The sequence below is a fragment of the Sorex fumeus genome, unplaced genomic scaffold, assembly GCF_029834395.1.
Source record: "Sorex fumeus unplaced genomic scaffold, SorFum_2.1 ptg000098l, whole genome shotgun sequence".
Classification (NCBI taxonomy): Eukaryota; Metazoa; Chordata; class Mammalia; order Eulipotyphla; family Soricidae; genus Sorex; species Sorex fumeus.
The window spans coordinates 14,504,472-14,523,211 of NW_026606155.1; positions in this window are offsets into that span (position 1 = coordinate 14,504,472).

The following is an 18,740-nucleotide window of genomic DNA, read 5'->3' on the forward strand; positions in this document are numbered from 1 at the left end:
AGAGGGGCTGCTCTTAAGTGGTGGAATGGGTTTTGTGACAGCTTTGTCACTACCAGGCCCTGGGAGCCCTCTCATCTCTGAGTGTCGCTGTCTTTCCCAGAAGGAGCTGGCCCTGCAGCTCATCACACACAAGGTAACCACACACAGGCTGCGCATGCCGGTTCTTCTCTTTCCACTTCCAAGCCATCAGCTAGATTACTGAAGCTCTAGAGAACCTAGGTTCTAGATCACAGAGATTCCTTATTTATTTGGTCTACTGGCCCTCTGGACCGTTTCAAAAAAAACCGGTAAACAGAAGGGAAAAAAAAAATAAGCCCAAGCACCACCAATGAGACAGGACAACAGATAGAGCACTTGCCTTGAATGAAGTCAACTGTGGTTCACCACATATAATCCCCCGAGCAACACCAGGAGTGATCCCTGAGCACAGGGTCAAGAGTGAACCCTGAGCATAGTTGGTTGTGGCCCCACAATAAACAAAAACGTATTCAGTGTCCCCTGATGGAAATCTGCTTTCTTTAAGCAAACAAAGAAGAGGCAGTTCCAACTTGCAATAAGCCTCCTCCCCATAATTCTAGCACCTCGCCTCTCCCGGTGTAGAGCATCTCAGTTTCCATCTGAAGAAAGTTTACTTCATGCTGAGTTTTGGAGCACCCTGTCCCAGAGAGTGCCCTCTAGTGTGCGTCATTGGTCGGGTTGGAAATTAAAGAGCACACAGAAAGAAAGAAGCACTGGGAGTTCAAAATGTGGGGGGGTGGCATGATGTGTTCAGTGGCTTCAAGCCCCCTTCCCAGGCTCCTCCAGCAGAGGAACAAAGAGAAGGGGGAAGGGGGACTCGTGGGTAGATGGTTAAAGTGACTCACTTAATTCAGAGCTCTTAGCATACTTATAGGACATCTGAAAGGATTCAAGATATAGGGCTGCACGTAGGTGTGATTGATCATTTACAGAGGCAAAGCATTTCAGCAGAGGCAATTCTCTTGGGGCAGGGGGTGGGGTGATTAACTCAAGGAGACACTCTGTCTCCTAGGGACTTCTATATTGCTTTATTGCTTTTCTCTTTCCCTTTAGTTGTGCATATTAAATAATTAATTTAAACTTAAAAGTTTACTTCTTTTAGTATTTGCAGTTCTCTGGGTAAACACAGTAAGAGATGTAATTCAGCTCTCTGGACTCTGAGGGCAAGCAAAGTTTTTACCTTAAATCCCAGACTAAGTCATCAGACCAGTTCAGCTTGTCCTTCCCCATGGGTGTCCTGTCTCTTAAATCATAATGGCTTGCATCAAAAGCAAACTTTTATGCTTTCTAGAATGTCCCATTTCAATGCTGGGGTAGCTTTTGCCACTTGCCCCAGGTCAAACCCAGTCTCATGACGGGACCTCCCTTTGCAGGGTGTTAGAAACTATGGCAGCTGAAGCCTGAGTCATGTGATTATGACAGATGCCCAGGAATAGATATATTTCAGAGGTCAATCAACTCCCAAATACTAGGAGCACAGCATTAAAGGTATTTCTGTTTTAAAGCAAAGAACATTGCTCTATAGTAACATTATCTGTAGCACTGTCCTCCCTTTGTTCATCAATTTGCTGGAGCAGGCACCAGTAACGTCTCCATTGTGAGAGTTGTTACTGTTTTTTGGCATACAAATATGCCACAGGGAGCTTGCCAGGCTCTGCCGTGAGAGTGGATACTCTCGGTAGCTTACCGGGCTCTCTGAGAGGGATGAAGGAACTGAACCCAGGTCGGCTGCATGCAAGGCAAACACCCTACCCACTGTGCTAATATGAAAAGGCTATAGGAGAAATAGAAAAGCAAGTAATTCACCTCAAATACAAAGTCCAGGATCACCAGAAGTTTTGGCTTATAAGTAATCAAGACTGACTTGGGAAATACAACAATGAGAGGTAAAACACAAGGGAAATGTTAAATATAACATTTAACTCAGGGGATTAGAAATGATCTCAAGAGCACTGTAAGCGTCTCTAGGGGGAAGTAAAGGGACAATTCACCTAAAACATTTTGGGTCAAAATCCAACAAAGAACCTTTAAGGGTACAACTTGAAGTCAGTTGTCCTTCAAGAGAAGACAATGACCAGTTCTCTAAGATGGCCCCAATCATTGCCTCTCCTGAACCACTCATTACTTCTCATATCCAAAATCTAACCCAGCAAAGGCAGCCTTGCGATCACCAAATGAAAGGAACTATAGGCAAAAATAAGGGAATTGATTCCAAACTTCATGCCCCTTCAACTTTACTTACAATGCCCACCTGTCTTGGAAACTGAGGTCACAGCATTGTGAATGTGCAGCTATGTTTAGCATACTAGTTTTGATGTCTGGTCTATTGCTTGGGAATCATGTCCATTTCCTATTAACACAGCAAAGTATGCTCTTAGTTTGGCATAAATCTTTTACTGGTTCACTAGTTTTCATTGACATACTTCCCTCTGCGTGAGTGCTTCATAAGTAGAATAAAATTCCATTACAAGGTCAATGAAAAAATTAACACCTATGAGTGTTCCCAGACTTTACTAGGTGTTATGCTTCGAGGGGAAAATTGAGTCATGGCATATTTAAGGAGATGCAATGATGAATAGGTCTGACTGTTCTCTTTAAATCTCTATGATTCTCCCAGAACCTCGAAAGAGACTCCCGCTCCCCAGACACTGTCACTTTTCTGCAAGACCACCCAAGAGTGGCGATGTGGCATGTCGGTCTGCCAGTCTACAGCTTGTGATGACAGACCCTACAATCCATTCTGGCCAGTCACTCTCCCTATGAACCTGTCCCCAAAATTCTTAGGCAGCCCATAAATGAGGTGAGTTTGATTGCCATTCAGTTGGTAAGGAGGATATTTTCAACTATCCTTTTCATTTCTGCTAATTTTTTTATAAATTAGAAAATAAAACATAAAACTACAATGAAAAAGCATCATAATGATCACATTTCCTCTTATCCAGTTAATAACCCTTGTTAATATGTCATGTTGGCTTCTAATTGGGGGGGGGGGGGAGGCTTTTAAAATAAAGCTACCATTTTAAATATAAAAATAGTACAAACCTATGATCAAAGAGTAAATAATGGAGAAAATCACAAAGCCAAGACAAAATCCCACATTTTGGAGCCAGGGCTATAACTAAGAGGTTAAAGCACTTGTTTTGCATGTGTGAGGCCCTGGGTCAATCCACACATTCTGGAAAAACTCTTCATATAAAGTTAATACAATCATATTATTCTGTGCACTGAAACAAAAATACAGAATGAGAGATAAATGGAGAGAGAGGGCAAAATGCAACTATTCAAATTTTATAATTTTCTTTTAAAAGTGTTCATTTCAGGTTTGCACTGATTTTATAAAAATGAAAGAAGCTAGAGTGAAGTCAAAGGTGTAGGATAACAATTGATGTGTCCTTTTCTCCCTTGCCACAAGGAGCTTAGATTTATCAGGTTGCACCCATCACAGTGCTCCCGAGTCACTCCCATTCCTTTGTTTGTCTGTAACCACTTCTTTGTGCTCTCTTCCTCAACAAGTTAATCAGCTTTTCCCCTAATCAGAATCTGTTAATTTGTAAGGTCAGATCCTTCTAGGACACTGAACTTGTAAGTTAATATTGCCTTTCTCCTCTCCTTATGTCTTTTGAATAGTTTACTTTAATGCAATGATGTTTTTGTATAGATACAGGAAGACAGTTAATATTATGCTTTGTAACTTAGGATTTAACTAGCTTTGGATATTATTCATTCCCGGGAATCTGCTTTCTCAACTTAAGCCTCAGTTGTCCTCACTTCCTAGTGCCCCCAAGAGCAAGGTCCCGACAAGGGTCTGGATGGAACCAGGGCAAGCAGTAAGCTATGTGCTACCCTGGCATCGAGATGGGCCAGGCCAAAGTGCCACTATACTTAACTATAAGTTAGGAGTTGGATCATAGACAAATGTTGTCATGATCCAAAAGTAACGATGAGACTAGGACCCTGCTAGGGATAGGAAAGACTATCTGGCCTGAGCACTGTAGTCTGAGATCGAGATGGCCCTAGGACAGCAATTCTACAAGCTTAAAGTATTTCTTACTGTGCCTATACAAAATGATTTCTATTACATATGCTTATATGTTTGTTGGACAAGGAGAGGAGAAACACACCCAGGGGATTCTGTTCTAGGGTAGGTTGATCTGCTAAGTGAGAATCTGTCCTTGAAGCAGCTTTCCTGTGTGTCCTGACTAGTTTGGATGAGGCTGAACATTTCTCCCCTTCAAACTGCCTTCAGTAAATAATTTCAGTATATTGTAAGAGGCAGTTTTCCTTTTCTCACAGAAACCTGGCTGGTCTTTGACATGCAGATCTCAGGTCCTAGCCAGGCCTGATCTTTGGGATGTAGATTCCAGGCTCTAGCCAGACTAGTCTTTGGGATGCAAATCCAAGTGCTTGTAGTCCAAGAAAGGTTTCAGTTTTGGTTTTGTATCTTCTTTTAGGTAGACAAAATTACTGGCCTGCAGATGCAAAAAAACAGTGTATGTTTTGCTGCCTCAGTGTTCTTTCTGTAACTCCTTTTGATGACATCACTGCATTGTACCCTTTAGAGGTACCATGATCTATATAAGGAGATATTGGGGGCTCTCTAGGGGGAACACAGGCTGAAAGAATCTGGGGGGACACAGGCTTGAGAGAACCCGAGGGTCACAGGTCTGAAAGAACCTGGGCCCTCCATGACATAAAGTTCTTTTATGGGATATAATGAGACTGTAAAAGTGGGCTGAGGGAGGCAGAGGAGAGACAGGAGTGAATGGAGAAGGATTGGAATAAACTGCAACTAAAACCAACCAGCCTGGCCCTCGTTTCCTTCCTTCACCCGCGCATCGCCATCAACCTCCCTGGAGTAGGGAAATGGCCTGAGACTACCGAATGCAGGTAGCGGGAGAGATAGACCGCTGTTGTCTTTTTGTGTTTACACAAAAGGAACTGTGGAACATCAAGTGCTTCCTCACTCTTTATAAAGATGTATTTTGAAGCTATCACTGAGGTTAAGAAATGAGTTTATGAAAGTAACAAAGTATGAGATTAATACCCAAGAATAGCTGAGATCAGCACCAGGAGGATTACTCCATAACTTAGAGGCCAGCCGGGTATCCTAGAGGAAAGGGCTGTTCAGATAGAGAAGGGAGCACCAAATAAAGGATGTTTGGAGGATCCTCCCAGGAGGGGAGATGCATGTCGAAAGTAGACTATGGACTGAACATGTTTGCCACTCAATGCCTCTTTTGCAGACCACAACACCCAAAAGGAGAGAGAGAACACAGGGGATTGCCCTGCCACAGAGACAGGGGGGATGGGGGGATGGGGGTGGGAGGGATATTATCCATGGTGGTGGAAAATGGGCACTGGTGGAGGGATGGGTATCTGATCATTGTATAATTGAAACCAAAGCACAAAAAATTGTAAATCTACAACTTTAAAAAAAATAAAATAAAATAAAGGGAAAAAAAAAAGAAATGAGTTTATGAAAGACATTAGAGGATTCCAAAATTTTTAAAGCTTCTTATTTAGTATAGATGGTTCTCCTCACTCTGCTATTTTCTGTGAGAGATGAAGGTTTTCACATTCACCTTCTTTCTTATTCTCTCCCCCATCTACCAGATATGAATTCTACTCTCATTTTTTGCATTGCCCGTGTTTATAATATTCAGCATTCTTTGCCAATAATTCTCTAGTTCTTTAATATTTAATCTTCATTTATATGAGTTAGTATTTACTTACCAGTATTTACTTACGAGTATTTTTCCCAGTAGTTCCTCAGGTGCTGCATTGCATAAGCTCTCTTGTGTTTCAAAATTCCTTTGTGCCTGAATGTTACTTGACATAAAAAGAGTCCAAAGTCAATAGTCAGTATATAATTGCTTGAAGGCCACAAATTTGGTCCCTGGCACCACAAGGCACTCCAGCACAGCCAAGTTCAGTCTAGGTGGTACCTACACTTCTTGGCGTCAGCTGCACCACATCATCAACCAAAAACTAAATCATCAGACCCCAGTAGTATTGCCGAGGATTTCCAGGAGTGAATGAATGTCCAGGTGCTACTGGATTGTCCTCCCCTCAAAAGAGCCCTAGGTCAACTCCTTCCCCCTTGAAGAGTTTAGAACTCTAGTTTTTGTTTGTTTGTTTTTTGTTTTTTATTAAACCACCATGAGATACAGTTACAAAGCTTTCATGTTTGACTTTCAGTCATACAATGATCAAACACCCATCCCTCCACCAGCACATTCTCCACCACCAATGTTCCCAGTATAGACCCCTTTCCAACCCTCCCCCTGCCTCTATGGCAGACAATTTTCCCCCTACTCTCTCTCTACTTTGGGGCATTATGGTTTTCAATATAGATATTGAGAGGCTATCACATTTGGTCTCTTATCTACTTTCTGCACACATCTCCGATCCCGAACAATTCCTCCAACCATCATTGACGTAGTGATCCCCTCTCTTTTCTAGCTGCCTTCTCCCGCAGCTCATGAGGCAGGCTTCCAACTATGGAGCAATATTCCTGGCCCTTATTAGAACTCTAGTTTTATTGTATCCTGTCATCAAACATTGTTATTGCAAAAAATTTAGATTTGTTTGGCTTTATTTTTTCTCCTTCTATGTGAATTTCTTACTGCCTCTATACACCTAAAGAATTATTTCTAGGGCTGGGAAGAAAATGTAAGGATTAGGATGTGTCTTGCTTATGTCCTATCCAGGGTCAATCCCTAGTATCACATGGTATCCCAAGAAGTTTTGAGTATAACCCTGGAAACCCCCCAAAAACTTCAGAGCTGTCCTTGGTGATCCCCTATGTGATAGGGTCTGAAAATCACTACATTATTAGACCTAAGCACTGTATCACCAGTCAACGGACTGAATATTGCTGAGAGAGGACACTGGGCCCCTGAGCACCACTTGGCAGGCCCTTACTTCCAAAAAAAAATAATTTTATTAATATTCCTTTATTATAAGGAAAAATAATTTTTCTTTATTAAGTTCTGTTCTTTAACTAAAATATTTTTAGTGTTGATTATGCCTCTAATCTTCCCAGAACAAAGAGTACTTTTAGATTGAAGACTCAGTTTTGTTTTCAACTCAAGATAATTTCTTTGCTCTTTATTTCCTTGAAACTTCTTCTGAGATACCCAATACTGTTGTTCCAGAATCTTCTGAGCCTTTCCATAATGGAGAGTTTGAATGGTTTAGTTTAAAACTCAAGTCCAGGTCCTCTACCAGTAAGTCACAGCTTCAGTCCATGGGTGAGGGGTTTTTTTTCCCACACTTAATGTCCTACATTTATGTTTCTTTCCTCCTTTAATTATGATTTAGGGAGAACTTTGATTCATTCCCTGTTTCATTAGATTGGGGGAGGGACAATTTGAATAAACCCAATAATGCCAAGTCCTCAATTTTTATAGATGTTGTTAAATTGTGCAACATACTCCCATGCTCACCCAAGGTAGGAAACACCATACCCCTTCCTTTCTTGCCTCCTCTAGAAAGTACACGAGGAAAACAAGTGAGAGCCACCCATTGATTAAGCAAATACTAGCTGAGCGATGCTCCTTGCCAAGCACTATAACACAGCAATAAGGTACACAGGCTCTGTCTGAGTCCTCATGGCACTCTGAGCCCCAAGGAGCAGGCTGACATTAATCCAAGAATCACACAGATCACATAAAATTAAAATGATCTCAGTTTCATAGAATGAGAAGAATTGCGTGGCTGGATGGCAGTAGTGGAAATGCAAGGCAGCAGACGATAGACTTAAAATGTTCTCAAGATGACACATATTATGTTTGCCTCAATTTTGTCACATTTTTTAAAAAAAAAAGAGTAAGTACCACGAGAGGGAGATAAATAGTGCAACAAAAGCATAGATGAGTGTAGGTCAAGAAACCTTTCCCTGAGGAAGAAATGATTGAGCTGAAATCCAAAGAAACAGTAGGATGAAAGTTATTACAGGGCTAACCTTGAAACCACTCTAATTTATAAAAAAGATAAATCATTCACACACGTTGGTGCTTCATTACCAGGATGGCAGGATAATGTATTTGAAATATTAGCCAAGATTCCCCCCTGTATTTCCTTTCACCTTGTTCCCCTTCCCCTCCTACTCACCCCCCAGGAAGACAGGTGAGTTTTGTGTCTGTTCTGGAGGGAGACAGAAGCAGAAGCACCGGAAGGAAAGCATCATGTAGACTTTCAGGGGCATTCTGAATTAGGCTTCTGGTAGAAAATGAGAAATTTAGGGGACACAAGGAGATTCCTGGGTTTAGGCTCTTGGGGAGCAATCATAAATTAAAGAACAAGGATCCCTCCCATTCCCTAGATTCCAAATAATTGCTCATGCTTGAGCTACAGAGCCAAAAGAAAAGCAATGGGATCAAGATGGAGAGAGTACATAGGGTGGAGTATTTGCCTTGCATGTGGCCCACCTGGGGTCAACTCCTGGCACCCCGTATAGTCCCCCAAGCCCTACAAGGAATGATCTCTTAGCCTAGAGCCAGGACTAAGGCATTAATACCACAGGGTGTGGGAAAGAAAGGAGAGGAAGGAAGGAAGGAAGGAAGGAAGGAAGGAAGGAAGGAAGGAAGGAAGGAAGGAGAAGGGGAAGGGGAAGGGGAAGGGGAAGGGGAAGGGAAAGGGGAAGGGGAAGGGAAAGGGGAAGGGGAAGGGGAAGGGGAAGGGGAAGGGGAAGGGAAGGGAAGGGAAGGGAAGGGAAGGGAAGGGAAGGGAAGGGAAGGGAAGGGTAGGGAAGGGAAGGGAAGGGAAGGGAAGGAGGGAGGGAGGGAAGGAGGGAGGGAAGGGAGGATGGAAGGAAGGAGGGAGGGAGGGAGGAAGGGAGGGAGGGAGGGAGGGAAGGAGGAAAGAGAACAAAGAGAGAAAGTAAAACAGTGTGATCATAGAAACTATGGGTGGTGAGGTAGGGGAGCTTTGGGCTAACTTCAAGAAACCTTCAAACCTGGTGAGGTGTGAGATGAGGCATCTGAGTCCATGAGAGGGGCACCTGTTTCTTAGGGAAGAACCCTGGAGAAAACAGCAGATGTGGTGAGAAAATGGTTCCCTGAAACTGTGTGATGGGTCACAGTGGAATTCCCTGAAGTACCAGAGGGAGTAGAGTGAGGTGATCCATCTGGAATGCATTTCCCTATTCTTTGATTGCAGTGATGCTCTCGGTCGCATGCCCAGATAGCTGTGTTGCTCACATGTCTTCGGGTGCAGTGTTCACACACACCTGAGGTTGCACGTTCTGTCACATCACAGCAAGCACAGTTGTTCCTGCCAGGCTGGACACAGGTGAGTGGCAGAGAAGATCAAACTCTCCACCTCACACTTGCACGTCAGTCACTTTCCCTACACAGCCACCCTCAGGCCTCTGAGCATGAAACTTGTAGAATGGAAAAGGATGTGTCCTGGCCATCCTTCATGAACCCATACCCAGAACAGGAGAAGGAACGGCCACCTCCATAGATTCTATGACCCAGATGACACACGGGGCTTGTGGGACACCAGTACCCGTGCCCCTGCACCACCCTCCTGCTGCAGCAACACCCCCCCCCACCCCATCCCCTGCCACTCCAGAATTAGAAACATGAACTGATGAAAATAAAGTTGGTGCCATCCTAGCAGAAGGAGAAAACAAAATAAAACCAGGACAATTCTTTGGAAGATAAAGAGTTCTGTTCCCTGGTTTCCAGGCTGAGATGCTTAGTAACGGCAAATTTCCCCTTATGCATCTTCTTGTGGCTCTGAGTAATACACTTGCATCATCGAGTGATGGTTTAGTCACAGTACAGTAGTCCCCGCTGGAACCTCATGACAGCCCAAGTTCAGCCCATCAGGCCTGGTTAGGGTTCATGGGGGCTACACAGACTAAGTGGGGGTACCACCACTGCCGGCCTTGCCTCGCTCTTCCAACTCACTGGGCTGTTTTCTTTTCTTTCCTTTTTTTTTCTGGTAACTTTCCTCTTTGATGAATTTGATGGGAATAGAATCCACAGCTTTAGGATGGTGATGATGTACCAAATTTGTCTATTCATTTTTAACTTCCTGACCCTCTGTAAGTATTAGCTGTGCAAAACGGCTTCCTTTTATAATGTCTCATACAGTGTAAAGAATTTCTATGAACTCCAAAGGCTGCCAGGAAGCCTGCATTTAACAGCTTGGCCAACCGTCCGAGAAATTCTGAAGAGACCCAAAGACAGCTTGATGCTTTTTGATAACGTGGCCTAATTTTTAAGACTCAAGAAATCAGATCCAACTGAGTCCTAAATGTATTTTTCAACATCTGGAATGTAGAATACTTAATGGATCACTCCCATCGATACCCCAGTTGAATAAAAGCCTGAAGGTTAGAACTTGCCACTTTTAAAATATTAGACGAAGCGTTGAGGCCTTTAAATGTTGTTTTAACACTGCTTGGTGCTGAGAGCCATCTGGAGCCGAAAAAGGCAGGTTCCAACAGCGTGGCGATGCTGCTCTCTGGTGGTAAAATGCAACCGCGTCTAAAACATTTCACCAGAAGAGATTCCTAAAGTGCTATCAAAGCACTTCGGGGAATTTCCTACAGTGCTACCAAATTTCCTGTAGTTTCCTATAATTTTAATTATAATTTTAATTAAAATTCCTATAATTTCCTATAGTGCTACCAAATCATGTGTGCTGACCACATTCTGTGAGTCTGTACAATTTGCAGGTGTTAGTTTATGAGTATTATTTACTCAGTATTCATAGCCCAGCTTCTTTCCAAGGATGCTACTGATCACCCGGCATTACAAATGGAAAGAGTAAAACACAAAGAAGTTAGCATACCCATATTTACTCTAGAGACAGTGGAAGAGCTGGCACTCAAAGCCAGGCAGGCCTGATTAGAAAGCTCATAGGCTTTCCAGTAATAATCATACTAATTATTATTAGCAGTAATTTGTTCCTAGATGTATCACCAATGTCTTACACTGAATGGATAGTCACTATTTGTTGAGTATATAAATTATAATAGTTTTCATTTGCAAATATGTAAATATGTGGGAATATATATCACTGTATCACTGTATCACTGTCATCCCGTTGTTCATCGATTTATTCAAGCGGGCACCAGTAACATCTCTATTTGTCCCAGCCCTGAGATTTTAGCAGCCTCTCTTGACTCGTCTTTCCCAACAATTGGAGGCTCTTCCAGGATCAGGGAATGAGACCTATTATAGTTACTGTATTTGGCATATTGAATACCCCACGTGGAGCTTGCCAGGCTCTGTCTGTGTGGGCGGGATACTCTCAGTAGCTTACCGGGCTCTCCGAGAGGCATACATAGATATTTCTCTCTATGATTTGCTGCCCATAAACATGGTGTGGTAATTATGGAAAATAGTAAGAAGTGTCTTATAGGGTCTGGAAAGACGCCTGGAGCGTGGCAGCAGTTGGGTAGTGGAGGTCGGCTGCTGGGGATGGGTCCCTTGGAGCCGGGAGGGCTCTCACCTGCCCCCCTCTGGGGCACCTCAGTGAAAACGGCCTGGAGTCAAGTGGCATGGTTATGGAGAGTCTCATTTTATGCTACCTTCCGTGGGAAGCAGCTGTGCATTCTCGGGAATATATATATGTCACTGTCCTCCCATTGTTCATTGATTTGCTTGAGCAGGCCCAGTAACATAGTGAGACTTGTTACTGTGTTTGGCATATATAGAATTTATCATGGGGAGCTTGCTAGGCTTTGCCGTGTGGGCAAGATACTCTCAGTAGCTTGCCGGGCTCTCCAAGAGAGGCAGAGGAATCGAAAGCGAAGGAATCGAACTCGGGTTTGCCCGGTTGGCCACGTGCAAGGCAAACGCTATTGCTCCAGCCCTTATATATGTATACATAAATATATATATACATATATATCATCATAGGCTGCTTAAGCATGAATACATAAGCACTGTAGCACTGTAACACTGTCCCCCCCCCCCCCCCATTGTTCATCGATTTGCTTGAGCGGGCACAAGTAATGTCCCCATTGTGAAACTTGTTGTTACTGTTTTTGGTATATCAAATACGCCACGGGGAACCTGCCAGGCTCTGCCGTGCTGGTAGGATACTCTCGGTAGCTTGCCGGGCTCTCCAAGAGGGACAGAGGAATTGAACCCGGGTCGGACACATACAAGGCAAACGCCCTAGCCGCTGTGCTATAGCTCCAGCCCACTGTTAGATAATTCCATCATGCAAATATCATCAGTGCAACATACAATCCAAACAATAGAGCCCACCACACACACCTAGCCTATATGATATAACCAGTTGGAACCACCCCCATAGTATTTGTGATCACTACTAACCAAAACTCATTAAGCTATACATAACTGAATCAAGTGATGAGTACTTTCCTTGCATGTCTATCTTTTTTTTTTTTTTTTTTTTGCTTTTTGGGTCACACCTGGCAATGCACAGTGGTTACTCCTGGCCCTGCACTCAGGAATTACTCCTGGTGGTGCTCAGGGGACCACATGGGATGCTGGGAATCAAACTTGGGTCGCATGTGTGCAAGGCAAACGCCCTACCCACTGTGCTATCACTCCAGTCCCACATGTCTATCATTTGATTATAATCATCACTGTAACACTGTATCACTGTCATCCTGTTGTTCATCCATTTACTCAAGCGGGTGCCAGTAACATCTCCATTTATCCCAGCCCTGAGATTTTAACACTCATGCTGAACTAATTTAAGACTTTATCATAGATGATTTAGCTCATTTTTAAAAATCATTTAAGCACACTTTTTTGTACACATCATTCAACAAGCATTTATTAGGAACCTACTACAATGCTAAGTACTGTGCAAGATTCTTTGAGGTTTTAACGGTTCGAGTGATACACCTACAGCCCTATAGCCAGTCAGTGGACTTCTCTTTCACTTCTAAAAGCTGGAACTAGAACACAATATGGCATCTACTTGTAGTGTAGTGTTTTGGAGAACAATTCTTGACTATTACTGTTATCCTGATTATTTAAACCACTAGTTAGAAACATGAGGCAGAGGGGAAACTTGGGTTGTGTTTTCGAACTGCATACATTAAAACAGTCCTGACAACAAGAAAAAAAAATTTAAAAATGGGACTACATCCAGTTAAGAAATTTCTGCAATGCAAAGGAAATGCTGATCAGAATAAAGACACTCCACAGAGTAGGAGAAAATATTTGCCAACCATTCATCTCACAAACCAGTATTATCCAATATACACAGGGCACAAGTAACATCTAGTCACAAGATGTTACAACCCCATCGAAAATGGGGAGAAAAGATGAACAGACATTTCCTTCAAGAAGACATACAGATGGCCAACAGGTATGTGGAAAAAAATGTTCTCATGGCTGATCATCAGGAAAATACAAATTAAAAAATGATATATCTACACAATAGAAAACTATGCAGCTGTTAGGAAAGATGAAATCATGAATTTTCTTATAAGTGGATGGTCATGGAAAGTATCATGCTAAGTGAAATGAGTCAGAAAGAGAGGAACATAGAATGACTGCTCCCATTTGTGTAATATAAAATAACATAATATGAGACTGATACCCAAGGACAGTAGAGACAAGGGCCAGGAATACTGCTCCATAGTTGGAAGCCTGTCTCATGAGCTGGGGGAGAAGGCAGCTAGGATAGAGAGGGGATCATTAAGTCAATGGTGGTACGAGGGATCGTTTGGGATGGGAGATGTGTGCTTAAAGTAGATAAAGGACCAAACATGATTGCCTCTCAGTATCTATATTGCAAACCATAATGCCCCGAAGTAGAGAGAGAGCATGGGAGACACTGTCTGCCAGAGAGGCAAGGGGAGGGTTGGGTTGGGGGGGAGGGATTATTCTGGGGACATTGGTGGTGGAAAATATGCACTGGTGGAGGGATGGGTGTTTGATCATTGTATGTCTAAAATTCAAACATAAAAACTTTGTTACTTTATCTCACAGAGATTAAATTTAAAAAAAGAGCCTTCATCCACTGTTGGTGGGAATGCCGACTGATCATCCTCTTTGGAAAATAGTATGGGCACTTCTCAAAATACGAGCTTCCATATGACCCAGAAGTTTCGTCTTTCAGTATCTACCCCAATGGCCCCAAAATACTATTTCTAAAAGATATTTATTTCATTGTAGCACTATTCACAATAGCCAAGATCTGGATACAGCCAAAGTATCTAGCAAAAGATGACTGGGTAAAGAAATTTTGGTATATATAAAAAATCTTTTCTCACTCCACTGTAAGAAGAGATGAAATTGTGCAATTTTCTGTCACCTGGATATAACTAGCAGATATCATGGTTCATGAAGCCAGTAAGTCAACAGTTGAACAAGAAACTTGTTCTATAAAACTGAACTTACCTGGGGGTGAGGGTTAGTGTGAAGTGAGTACTAGGACACTGTTAGAGGGAAGGGGACACTCTGGTGGTGGGCATGGCATTTGGAATAATATATGCATAAGACTATTATTGACCATATGTTAAATCATAGTTCACCAATAAAACTGGGATGGTGGAGACAGACCATGAAAAATTATAAGTATTTGTGAATCTTTGGGGCTGGAGCGATAGCACAGTGAGTAGGGTGTGTCCCTTGCACGCGGCCGACTTGGCCAACCTGAGTTCAATTCTTCCGCCCCTCTCGGATTGCCCGGCAAGCTACTGAGAGTATCTCGCCCACACAGCAAAGCCTGGCAAGCTCCCCGTGTCGTATTCGATATGCCAAACACAGTAACAAGTCTCACAATGGAGACTTACTGGGCCCACTTGAGCAAACCGATGAATAGAAGGACAGTGCTACAGTGTTACAGTGAATCTTTGGGCATTTTGTGTAATCCCTTGAGGAACCCACTGACTTCATGAATCCACAGAAGAACCCAGGATTGAATCAAAAAGACCCCAAAGCCATTGTCTGATCTGCTTACTGAGCCATCACACCGCCAACACACTAGAAACAAAAAACAAGGAAGGGAAATTTGGGGGTAGATCCATTTGCATACCTACCCAAGAGATATTCTACCAACTCAACCATGAAAATATTTGAGTAGTATTATTGAATTTAGGTTCAATGAGAAGTACAAGTCATGAATTTCCTATTTGTAAAACAACCAATATACAGAATAATCACTAAGAACTCTTTCATCTTCAAAGTATACTGATCGAAATTAGAGAAAAATTGCCTTTCTGCATTCTTCTCTTTGAGATCAGAGAATCAATGTTAAATACACCCAATGTGTTCTAAAATCTCAATCTTCTTTTGTTACTGCAAATGTATTCATTCAATGGACAAATATATGTTGACTAAAGCGAACTTGCACAGGTTTTACTTAGTTTTGAGGTTGACTTTGAAATGGAAGGAAAACTGACATTGTGGCTTTTACATTCCTCCCTTTAGCACCTGTCCTTTGCTCACTTTTCTGGAGGTTCCTTATCTGAGACACAGTGGGTACCTCACCATGGAGAAGAGACACATGGGGTAAGCAAGCACTCAGAATACGGCAGACAGGAAATGAGGAGATAGCTTACACCCTTAAAGGGAATGTGCCTACCTGATAGATGGCCATGAAAAGGAGACCCAGGATAGGCAGACCAAGCATTCAGGTGAGCAAGTGCCCCATGCATTGACTTCCCATCTCGAAGCTCACAGCCCCAGCTGTTTTGTTCCCTTCCCCCTTGTCTCTGTGGACAGAGGGAGGTCCAGGAGAAACACATTCATGTAGGACTCATCCATCACCCCAGGGCTCCTTGAAGTCATCCCTACTGATGGAAGGGGAATAGGAAATTCACACAAGACCTATGGGGCGAAGTGGATGAGGGAGTTGAGGTTTCCTCAGGAGCCCAGGAGCCCAGCTGCCCAGCATGTCACACACACAAGCCTTCTGCCATTTGCACTAGAATAACAATGTCTGAGAAGCCCATCAGAAGCTGGAAATATCCTAAGTCAAAATGCATTTAATATACAGAACCTTCCAAACACCATAGCTTAGAGTCAACCACCTTAATCATGCTCAGAACACAATTAGTCCACGATTAGGCAAAATTATCTAATACAGAATATACTTTATAAGAAATACTTTATAATAGATATCTTTGACAAAAGTGCACATATATATTTTATAAGAAATTCATGCCTTATCCTCATGGTATTTATTGAGTGCTGTACCAGATGTGGAATACAGAATAGTTGGTGACCCTAGATCCATTCCAGGGTGCTGCAATATGCCTCATTGCCAGTGCCCAGCACCACTAAAGAAATCATAATGCATGTCATTGGCTGGCAGAAAGACAAAAATTAAAGTTTGAAGTGCAGTTACGTACTACATCCTGAGTAACAGACTTCCCATATCCCAAGATTCCTCTGATCAGAACACACCTCTGAGTCACCAGAATCTAGTGAGAACTTTTTGTTATTGAATCACTGTGAGATAGTTACAAAGCTTTCATGTTTGAGTTTCAGTCATACAATGATTGAACACCCATCCCTCCTCCAGTGTACATTTTCCACCATCAATGTCCCCAGTATCCCTCTTCCCATCCCAACCCTCCCCCTTCCTCCATGACAGACAATTTCCCCCATTCTCTCTCTACTTTGAAGCATTATGGTTTCCAATATAGATACTGAGATACTGAGAGGCTATCATGTTTGGTCCTTTATCTACTTTCAGCACACAACTTCCATCCTGAACAATCCCTCCAACCATCATTGTCTTAGTGATCCCTTCTCTATTCCAGCTGCCTTCTCCCCCAGCTCATGAGGAAAGCTTCCAACTATGGAGCAGTATTCCTGGCCCTTTTGTCTACTCTCCTTAGTATCAGTCTCATATTATCTTATTTTATATCCCACAAATGAGTGCAGTCATTCTATGTCTGTCCCACTCTTTCTGACTCATTTGACTTAGCATGATACTCTCCATGACCAACCACGTATAAGCAAATTTCATGACTTCATCTTTCCTAACAGCTGCATAGTATTCCATTGTATAGATATACCAACGTTTCTTTAACCAGTCATCTGTTCTTGGGAACTTGGATTGTTTCCAGATTCTGACTATTGTGAATAGTGCTACAATGAACATACAGGTGCAGATGTTATTTCTACTGTGCTTTTTTGCACCCTCTGGATATATTCCCAGAAATGGTATTGTGGAATCATATGGAAGCTCAATTTCTAGTTTTTTTTAGGAATGCCCATATTGTTTTCCCAAAAAGCTGGACCAGTCGGCATTTCCACCATCATGTCTGACTCTGCTGGCCTTTCACCTTTTCTTAAAAAGGAAGTGATTACATGGCATAGAACGACCATTCTAACTCTAGACTTCCCTTCCGAAGGAGAAGGACAGATAGATATAGAATAATATCTCTCAGATGTGGCATATAAAGAAACATAGAAATGACTAAAGGCAACAGATCCTAAGAACTGGTACAGAGAATTTAATTTAGCAAGGAGAGACCAGTTTTGGGGAATGGTAGTGTTGAAGAGAGGACAGTGAGATAACAATGGCAAGAACTGGACACTTTAGTGGACGGTGTAGTGGACAGTATGGTGTTGGAATGCTGTATTACATGAAACCCTATAATTATAGCAGTATTATCAATTGTGGTGCAATTTTTTTTAATTTAAAAAGCGAACATGGTAAGTGAAATGAGTCAGAAACAGAAGAACAGACATAGAAAGATTGCACTCATTTGTGGAATATAAAGTAATAGAATGGGAGACTAACACCCAAGAGTAGTAGAGATAAGTACCAGGAGGTTTGCTCCACGGCTTGGAAGCTTGCCTCAAATGCTGGGGGAAAAGGCAACTCAGATAGAGAAGGGCCCACCAAGTAAAGGTTTAGAAGGCCTGCTCGGGATGGGAGATGTGTGCTAAAGTAAACTATAGACTGAGCATGTGGCCATTCAATACTTGCATTGCAGACCACAACACCCTAAGGGAGTGAGAGAGTAAAAGGAAATGCACCTGCCACAAAGGTGGGGGGGGGTGGAGTGGGGGTATGGGAGAGATACTGGATCATTGGTGGTGGAGAATGGGCCCTGGTTGGAGGGATGGGTACTCGATCATTGTATGAGTGAAAAGTAAGCATGAAAGTTTGTAAGTCTATGACTGTACCTCACGGTGAATCATTAAAAATAAATAAATAAATAAATAAATAAATAAATAAATACAAAAAGTGAACATGAACATGACTAGGTCCAGGACTTCCCTTCATCTTCAACAACCAATATTGCAGAAGCTGCAAGTTTCTGAAAGCATCACCAGATTCCTTCCTACTTACCTGCCCACAAAATTGCATGAGACACACACACTTTGTATGGCTGCTATCCACATCTTTAACTGTACCTCACGGTGATTCACTAATAAAAAAATTTTTAAAAAAAAAAACATCTTTAGTGTGGGCTTTTGCTGCATCACCTACTATGAACATTAAAGTAAAGCTTGAAAAGTAAGTCAGGAATGGCTGGGTGCCCAGTGTGGACAAAGCAGCCTTCAATCACTACCTGGGCCTCCCAATTCTTACCATATTTGCCTTAGATGGGCCATTTTGGTTTGTGTTCAGCAGCATCTTCTTAGGAAGTAAACCTGACTGAGCATTCATGTTGAGAGACAAGTCCCTTTTGATCTGCTTTGAAGTGTAACACTAATCCCTGGGCTCAGCAGGTAGATGTATTGGGAGAGTAACATTTTTTGGTCTCCTTTGAAGGGAAGTCTATTCCAATGCATATCACAGATCAA